Here is a 9,699-nt window from a genome sequence, read left to right as displayed (position 1 = left end):
TAGAGGTAGAAGTAGGAACAAGAAGAGTGGTTGTAGACACAAACCTCGAGGGTTCAGGCTAGGGTATGGATCCAGCAGTGGTCATAGTTTGGGGTATAGCAGTTCTAGGTCTGGTTCAGGATCCTCCTTTGCACCTTGTGCACAGTGTGGAAGAGGACATTTAGGACCTTGTATGATAGGTTCAGAAGTATGCTTCAGATGCGTCAACAAGGTCACTTTGCTAGGGAATGCCCCGTGTTCAGTGAGCCACAGATGGGGTCACAGGGTTCTGTTGCAAATGTTCCTCGTCAGTTGTATCCTAGTGCTTCCAACATGGCAGGCAGTCAGTTCAGTGGCCAACAGGGCCGAGGATAAGGGGGACGTGGATTTGGAGGCAGATCAGGAGGTAAAAGTCAGTATCAGGGTTCTGTCACCCAGGGTAGGGGTCAAGCTCGGGTTTTCACCCTGACCCACCAGGATGCTCAGGCTTCTAATGCAGTTATGGCAGGTATTCTTCTAGTCTGTTCCTATGAGGCTCGTGTTTTGATAGATCCGGGTGCTACGCACTCATTTGTCTCCCTTGTATTTGCCATGAGATTGGATAGAAACCCTACAACTTTAGAATGCCCTTTGTCTGTAGCTACCCCGCTTAGTGACAATATAGATGTAGATATGGTTTTTTCGAGTAGCCCAGTAATAGTAGATGGAAAGATCCTCCTAGCAGACTTGGTTCTTCTACCGGTAATAGATTTCGATGTAATCTTGGGGATGGATTGGTTGGCAACTCATTATGCCACTTTAGACTACAGGAATAAAAATGTGTATTTCCACATACCTGGTGTGAAAAAGTTTAGCTTTGATGGTGACAGGAGCATGGCTCCATATAATTTGCTGTCAGCAATTAGTGCTAGAAAAATGTTGAGGTGTGGATGTCAAGAGTATTTGGCATTGGTAAGAGATGCATCTGTAGAAGGTGTCAACATGGAAAATGTTCTTATTGTCAAAGAATTCATGGATGTCTTCCCTGAGGCACTTTTAGGGTTGCCACCAGGAAGGGAAATAGAGTTTTGCATTGATGTTGTGCCGGGTACAAACCCCATATCAATGCCACCTTACAGGATGGCACCAGCAGAATTGAAAGAGTTAAAGGAGCAACTACAAGGGCTTTTGGACAAGGGTTTCATACGTCCGAGTACTTCACCCTGGGGTGCTCCTGTTCTATTTGTGAGAAAGAAAGATGGGTCATTGAGGTTGTGTATTAACTACAGACAGCTGAACAAAGGTGACTGTGAAGAACAAGTATCTACTTTCTTGGATCGATGATCTGTTTGATCAGCTCCAAGGAGCTAGATTCTTTTCCAAGATAGACCTGCGATCAGGCTACCATCAGTTGAGAATCAGGAATGAGGATGTGTCCAAATCGGCATTCAGGACAAGATATGGTCATTATGAGTTCTTGGTAATGTCTTTTGGACTCACTAATGAACCAGCAGCCTTCATGGACCTGATGAACAGGGTGTTCAGGCCATTCTTGGATCATTTTGTCATCGTATTCATAGATGACATTTTGGTATACTCTCGGACCGAGGAACAACACGTGTGGCACTTGAGGATGGTGTTGCAGACTTTGAGGGAGCACCAGCTATATGCCAAATTTTTAAAATGTGAATTTTTCCTGGAGAGCATCTCATTCTTGGGACACATGGTTTCTAGTGAAGGCATTCAAGTAAATCCCAAGAAAATTGAAGCTGTAACTGATTGGCTTAGGCTTACAATAGTCACTGAGGCACGAAGTTTTCTGGGTCTAGCTGGCTACTATAGGCGTTTTGTGCAAGATTTTTCCAAGATAGCAGCTCCCCTAACTAAGTTAACTCGGAAGAATGTTCCATTCATTTGGACAGATGACTGTGAGAAAAGTTTTTAGAAGCTTAAGGAGTGTCTAACCACCACCCCGGTGTTGACACTACCGATGAGTGGCGAAGGATATACCGTATACTGTGACGCCTCCAGAGTTGGCTTAGGGTGTGTTTTGATGTAGAATGGAAAAGTAGTGGCATATGCTTCAAGGCAGCTGAAGAGGCATGAGCAGAACTACCCCATCCATGATTTGGAAATGACGGCTGTAGTCTTTACACTAAAAATCTGGAGACACTACCTGTATGGTGAAGTGTGCGAGATATACACTGACCATAAGAGTTTGAAGTACATCTTCCAATAGAGGGATTTAAACTTGAGACAGAGGAGATGGATGGAGCTTCTGAAGGACTATGATTGCACCATCCAGTACCACCCTGGGAAGGCCAATGTAGTAGCAGATGCTTTGAGCAGAAAATCTTCTGGTAGTTTGGCACACATTTCAGTAGAGAAGAGACCGTTGATTCAGGAAGTACATGAGTTGATGGATCAAGGTTTAATCCTAGATCTTTCAGATGAGGGGGTTACTGTTGGCTCATTTTTCAGTGAGGCCAGACTTGCAAGACAGAGTTAGAGTTTCCCAGCACAGAGACCAACAATTGATGAAGATCATAGAAAGAGTATAGCAAGGTGAAGGTGGTGAGTTTGGATTTGCCAATGATAGCGCCCTTTTGCAAGGTTCTAGGATATGTGTGCCCGATGTGGACAATCTCAGAAATGAAATCATGCGAGAGGCACACTATACACTGTACAATGTCCACCCAGGCTCCACTAAGATGTACCATGATGTGAAAGATAGCTATTGGTGGAATGGCATGAAGAGAGACATAGCAGACTTTATGTCCAAGTGCTTGACTTGTCAGAAGGTGAAATTTGAACACCAGAGGCTGTCAGGGAAGCTGCAAGAGCTCCCTATCCTAAAATGGAAGTGGGAGATGATTACTATGGATTTTGTGACTGGGTTGCCTCGTACCACACGAGGATATGATTCGATATGGGTAATTGTAGATCGCCTAACTAAATCAGCTCATTTCTTGCCTGTGAAGACTACATATTCTGTGGCACAGTACGCCGACTCTACATTTGAGAAATAGTCAGATTGCATGGAGTTCCTGCTTCCATAATATCTGACAGAGGGCCCCAGTTCATTTTTCGGTTTTAGAGGAAGTTGTAGGAGGCACTTGGCATACAGTTGAACTTTAGTACTGCTTTCCACCCTCAGACAGACGGACAGTCTGAAAGGATAATCCAAACACTGGAAGACATGCTTCGGATAAGTGTTTTGGATTTTGGAGGTCAATGGGATGATCAGCCAGCTTTGGTGGAGTTTGCCTACAACAACAGTTACCATTCCAGCATAGGGATGGCACCCTATGAGGCACTATATGGAAGAAAGTGTAGGTCTCCTCTGCGTTGGATGGAAATGGGAGAAGCAAAGGTGCATGATGTAGACCTAGTGTAGTACACTTCAGAGATAGTTCCTTTAATCAGGGAACGATTAAAAACAACTCTCAGTAGGCAGAAGAGTTATGCATACCCCAGACGGAGGGATGTGGAGTTTGCAGTAGGCGACTATGTATTCCTAAAGGTTTCTCCAATGAAGAGAGTCATGAGATTTAGAAAGAAGGGCAAGTTGGCACCTAGGTATATTAGACCTTTTGAGGTTATTGATAGAGTTGAAGCAGTTGCCTACCGGTTGGAGCTACCACCCAACCTTTCTCATACTCATCCTGTGTTTCACATCTCCATGCTCAGGAAATACATTCATGATCCTTCTCATGTGCTACAGCTGGATGTAATAGAACTGAAAGAAAACTTGACGTTTGAGGAGCAACCTGTAGCCATAGTGGACTGCCAAGTGAGGCAGCTAAGATCAAAACAGATCCCTATGGTTAAGGTTTTGTGGAGAAGCCAGTCAGTGGAAGAGTGCACCTGGGAGTCAGAACGGGACATGCGTAGCAAGTACCCTTATCTGTTCAATGTGTAATCCTGTACTTTATTCTGCCTTGTGTAAAAATTCGAGAATGAATTTTCTGTAAGGGGGAAAGAATGTAACACCCCTAATTTTTAAATTTATTATTTTTGGGTATTTATTGATATTTTATTTTATTTGAATTTTAGGAAATTATTTGAAATTTTTCAGATTTTATAAATTGGGTTTGATTTTCCGAAAATAAAAACTTTGATGATTTTTAAAAATTAATTTAAAGACCACATGATAAAACTAAAAATATATTTGGAGTCTACGAATTTTTTTGAGTTTTCTAGAATTTTTTCGAAATTTTTGGGTCTCATTTTCGCTCCCAAGGCAGAGTAAAAATTCAAAATTTTGTATTCTGAATCGAACCTGCCGAATCGGACTGGCTCCTTCTTCCTTTTTCTTCCTCCCTACGCGCATCCCGACCCCTTTCTCTCTCGCGATACGCAGCGTGCCTCTTTGTCTTCTCGGCCGAAATCCAACCGATCCGGCCACCATTTTGGTTGGGTCTTGTGTCTAAACCCATCTATACCTCTAGAGCTTTCCATAGACACCAAGAACACCAAAATCCATCGAGCGGTTTGTCCAATTTTTATCCGGGAAGTTTTAGCCCATTTTGACTTTTGGGCTAGATTTCTCCCAAACCGTGAACCCCACGAGAAAATCAAGAGTACCAGAGCGCTCCACTCGTCAAGAGCTTCGCGGCAATATAAATTTCAAATTTTTTCGACATCATTTTTTGGTGGGTCCCACGGAACTTCGTAGTATTTTTTCGAGTATTAAATGAGCTTAGAAAATTCCGTAAAATTTATGTACTAACTCCCCTGTTGTGGGCTTCGTGCAGGTATGTTCAATTCACAGAAATTCGACAGTTGTCTGGGTCTGTGAATTTCTGACCAGACAGACCGGTTACCGAAAAAAAAGTCTCCAAATTGGATTGAGATTTTGGCTACCCCACCATTGTCAGACGTCCCGAGCGCGTCCCTGAAGTCGGAGTTGACATAGGTAAACCCGAACCTTATTTTTTCGTAATTTTCTAGTACTTAAATGGGATTAAAAATCCATAAAATATTCATGGTAGTTCAGAAAATTATAATTCTTTTTGCAATAGGCTAGTAATATTGCTAAAGACAGCGGGCCAAAGTTTTAGAATTTTTAGAGCTTATTTGAGCAGTTTTTGCAAAAATGATCAATTATAAGGATTAAACTGTAAATTTATATATTGTGATTGAGGACTGTTTGGATGGGCCCAGGAGGGGTTGTGTGATGTGATTGAGTTGTGAGTGTATGAATTGTGAATATATAAGTGCGTTTTGAGCCCTTTTGCAGGTTAGGTAGGTCCTAGGTATAGGGGAGACTCTGTCGGATTTTCGGCACGACTTAGGACGTATTTGGTCTTTTCCTAGTTTGTATTGAGTGAAATTTACTAAATTATTGTAATAAAATTGTCAGGTAAGCCGGGACAGCCTTCTTCCTCCGCCCAGCCACCACAATGATTACTGTCAAGCCTGTGAGTAAAATATTAATTTTAATTGTAATTTCACTATTATTATATGTTCAAGCATGCCCATGCATCACTTATATGTATATATCTATATAGTTAAACTCTAGGCACGTTTTATGTTGCATTCACAACTGTTAAAGTGCCATGTATGTTGTTGTAGTAATTTGGAGCAGTGTGCGTGTGTTGGCGTGCGTGTGATGTAGTGTTGGCTATGGATAGGACGGGTAGTCACGGCTTGAGATCTTCGCTGAGACCCGGTCCTTCGGGGTAGTCACGGCTTGAGTTCTTCGCTGGGGCTCCGATTTGGTTTATTAAGCAAAAGTCCAGCTTGAGTTGTTCGCTGGCACAGGTTGGATTTAAGAGAGCTGTATAGGGGATCAGCTTCCATATATTATGATTGATATTACTGAGTGTGTGAGTGCTCCAAATTACCTTTTTGCTGTTATCATGTGAAAATATTGTTGATGTTGCATTTCACTCTACAGGGTGCATTAGCTTTAGATAGTTATAGAGATTATGGTTGAAATTGATATTTTACTCTCTAAGTCGAACGCTCACTCCTGTTCAATATTTTTTCCCAGGCCACAGGAGGATATTTGTCACACCTTATCTCTCTGTAAGGCATAACATGATCCCGTAGAATACCCAATGAACTACCGAACTTCACCTACCGATAACTCATTAAGTACCCTACAAGGGATTTTAAAACAATTTTCTTATTTTTGACAAGTGGTGAGCATTTTCTATAAATACTTAAAACATTTAGTTAAAATTAAAACTAGTTAATATTTTGGTCCATTTTAGTTTTCCGCAAATTCTATAAAAATTTTGACAGAATTTCCTCTGTATTTTGAGAAAACCGTTCTTCAAATACCTGTAAAAAGCACTTCTAAAAATTTTCTCAACAACTGCTTCAATTTCAAACTCAATCTCAAACAATTTCTCAACACGTTTATCCACTTTCAATTTCAAATCCAGTATCCAATGATCATCAAAATACTAACAATCCATTTCATTCAATTTAAATAAAATAGTTCCATTCATATTTCATTAGAAACAAAACAATTTAAATAGATCATTACAAAATTTACATTAAGAGAATTTCAAACTACAATATATATTATAACTTTATACAAATTTTATACAACTGCTCAAGACCCATTTTTACATGTCCATACATTTATGTGCAATATATACATCAAAAGAAATATTTACAATTAGGGTATAAATTATACCCCAAGACTTTAGGCTGAACGATTCTCAATCTTTAGCAGCTCAGTCTGCTGCTCCTCTAGTCTCTGTATCTGCGACAGCAATAAAAGCTATCGCTGAGTACTAGGACTCAGTGGTGCACAACATACTAAAATAATCTTTATGCAAAATATAAATCACATTTATTCAAAAATTTGACTAAACATGAACATTAAACACAAAACATGAATTATGAGATTTTAATGCAAACCAAGTTCATTTCGAAGTATCAAAACACATTTCATAAAACCCACAGTTAGATCATGCCATTCGAAACAAATAGAATCTCAATAGCCAGAGGCTAAAGAGAAATCACATCACAAGGCTAGCTAGCTCAAATATATGGATATCCATTCAAATCCTCTTCTACTGGCACACCTCAACACTTCTCCAGAGAAGGAATCAAAATTCGAAACTAATTACCCCCACTAATCGTGTTAGTGAGGTGTTCAAATATATGGTCATGATACTGTGGTTTCAAAACTTATCTTAACAATTTGTTAAACATTGTCATTTCAAATATACACAATAACTTCCAACAATTTAAGTCAAAACATCATAACTAATGTTACAAATAAATTCTAAATAATTCAAGCAAATGTAAAATACATATTTCATTCACTTTATCAACACATTTTAAAGCATAGTGATGTTGTGCACAAACCTCAAATGAGTCGCCTTTTGGCCTTAACTCGACTCCTCGGGTTCTGTCTCGGTATTCTTTTCCACTGAAACACACAATTTTATAGTATTTCAGTACCATAATTTAACATAAATCCAAAAATAAATTTAACATAAATCCAAAAATAAATTTAACTTCACTTATACCTAGCTATTATGTGCTAATTTCGACGTTCTTGAAATTTTTGTGTTTCGGGTTACTATTCACTATACTATTCAAGTCAAATTGTTGACTTTTTAAGGCTTAATAGGTATGGGAACTCCAACTTCACCCACATACCACATTTTAGCCATTAAACTTGTTGGTTTTAGTCATTTTCTCAAACCTTAAGTCATTTTGGCAAAATTGCCAATTTTCGGTTTTGGTGCTCCGAAGTTGCACTGTTCCATTGGTCAATCTACTGTTGGAATTTGGCAAAACTTCCTTCATAGAAAATGTTCCTTATTGTCTTAAGTGTATTCTTATTTTTTGATCACCCCAATCGGAGTTTTGTAGCTCAAGTTATGGCCAAAATACAATTCGCTCACGTGCAATCGCTCATCCGAGATTTTGGTTCTGGCAGATTTTTGGTCCAACTTTGTTCAGTAATTTGATCAAGTTAAGTTCATAATTTGGTCTAACTTTCTTCATATAAAATGTTCTACTATGTCTTAGGTTTCCATCGGTTTAAGAATCGCCTAAATCGGAGTTTTCTAGAGAGAGTTATAGCCATTGGAACTTTACTGCTCAATGGCAATTCTGCAGAATCGCTGGTACAGTAACTCCACTTTGCTTAATAATTTGACTAGGTTAATGGCATAATTTGGGATTGTGTTCTTCATGAAAGTTTTAGGTCTATATCTTATCTAATTGCTGGTAAAATTTCAGGTCAATTTGACCTGTCTAGCTCGAATTATGACCAAATGAACAGTTTAGTCAGTTTGGTGCAGTGGCAGCCTGCTCTCATTTCACTTTGGTCAATTGGTTCACCAAGTTTTAGTCAGTTTTTGGCCATGGTTCCTTAATGAAAATTGTGCTATTTTATGTCTATTTTCATCTCCAATTGGTGGCATATCAATTGGGCTTGTAAAATTCCCGTTTTGGTCCTTCAAAGTAGGTTTGGTCATGCTGCCAGCAGCATGACCATTTGACCTACGAATTTGGTTTTCATTCCAAAAATTCCCACACTTCTCTTTTGGTCATTATTGACCATTTTTCATCTCACAATAGACCAAAGTCATCATTTGTGCATTTCCCCAAAATTTGGTTCACAAACCCTAGCATTCAAACCCTAACTCATACATTTCATGCAATTAACTACATCTAATGGTTTTAATGCAAATCAATCAACTAAATAAGGTTCCTAAACTCATTCAAAACCCTCAAGCCATACAAATTCATACTCCCTCTAAGCTGGACGAAATTTCAGCAATGGTCCTTCCCCATATTTGTTTCATTAAATCAAGTTCTAAGCTCACTTAAATACCTAAACATGCATTTGAAGTAGAAAATTGAAAGTTAACACACTAACCTTTGCTTTGGATTCTAAATCTTCAATTTTCCTCTCCTTTTCTTCTTTCTTTCTTGTGCTTAAGTTAAGATTGCAAGGTCTAGTGAGGTATTTAAGGGAGTTATGTAGTTTGGGTAAAGGAATTTAAGCTTAGATGTAGGCTTAAATGAAGGATTTTCATGGAGGGTTTATGGGGGAAGGATGGGGCGGCAACCAAGGGAGAAGAAGACCTTTTTCTAATTTTTTTTTCTTTTGTTTTCTTTATCTTTATCCCTTTTTGAAAACCAAAATTCACAATTTAATAAAATAATTTAATTAATCTTTTATGACATCATTCATGATGTCATCACCTTTGACTTTTCTAACTTTTTTCTTTTTTTTTCTATTTATTTTTTTCTATTAGTTCTTTAATTTAATTCTCGATTCCGAAATTTTCTTTTCTCCGTTTTTATTTGAGAATTAGGTCAGGAGTCAGCTCTCGGGGTCAATTGACCAAATTGCCCCTCGCCGGTTCATCCCGGTTTATAAATAATCCAATATTTCTTCCGGCATCCTGACCTAATTATTTGACTGGCTTAACAGTTCTTTTTCGTGATTTTCTCTTTTCCACTGTGTTCATAAGGGTCTTAAGGACCGCAGCGTCACTTTTTACGGTTCGAAATTTGAGTTTAAAATGACTTCGCAGTCGTTCCCGAGAAGGTCACTCATCGCTGTGACTCTCGGCTCGTTTAACTTCTTATGTTCTGTTTTTCTTATTTATAGTTAACTAATTAAACATTACTAATTATTTGTGTTTATGGCTTCTCAAGTTGTCTTAAGTGTGGCTCTAATCTCCTTAATTGTCCGGACCGACACCGGTCACCGGAACAGTAAAATCTACCAGGCTATGCAAACGGGGTGTT

Source organism: Hevea brasiliensis, chromosome 14 (assembly GCF_030052815.1).
Source record: "Hevea brasiliensis isolate MT/VB/25A 57/8 chromosome 14, ASM3005281v1, whole genome shotgun sequence".
NCBI lineage: Eukaryota > Viridiplantae > Streptophyta > Magnoliopsida > Malpighiales > Euphorbiaceae > Hevea > Hevea brasiliensis.
Note: the sequence above shows the minus strand (reverse complement) of the source record.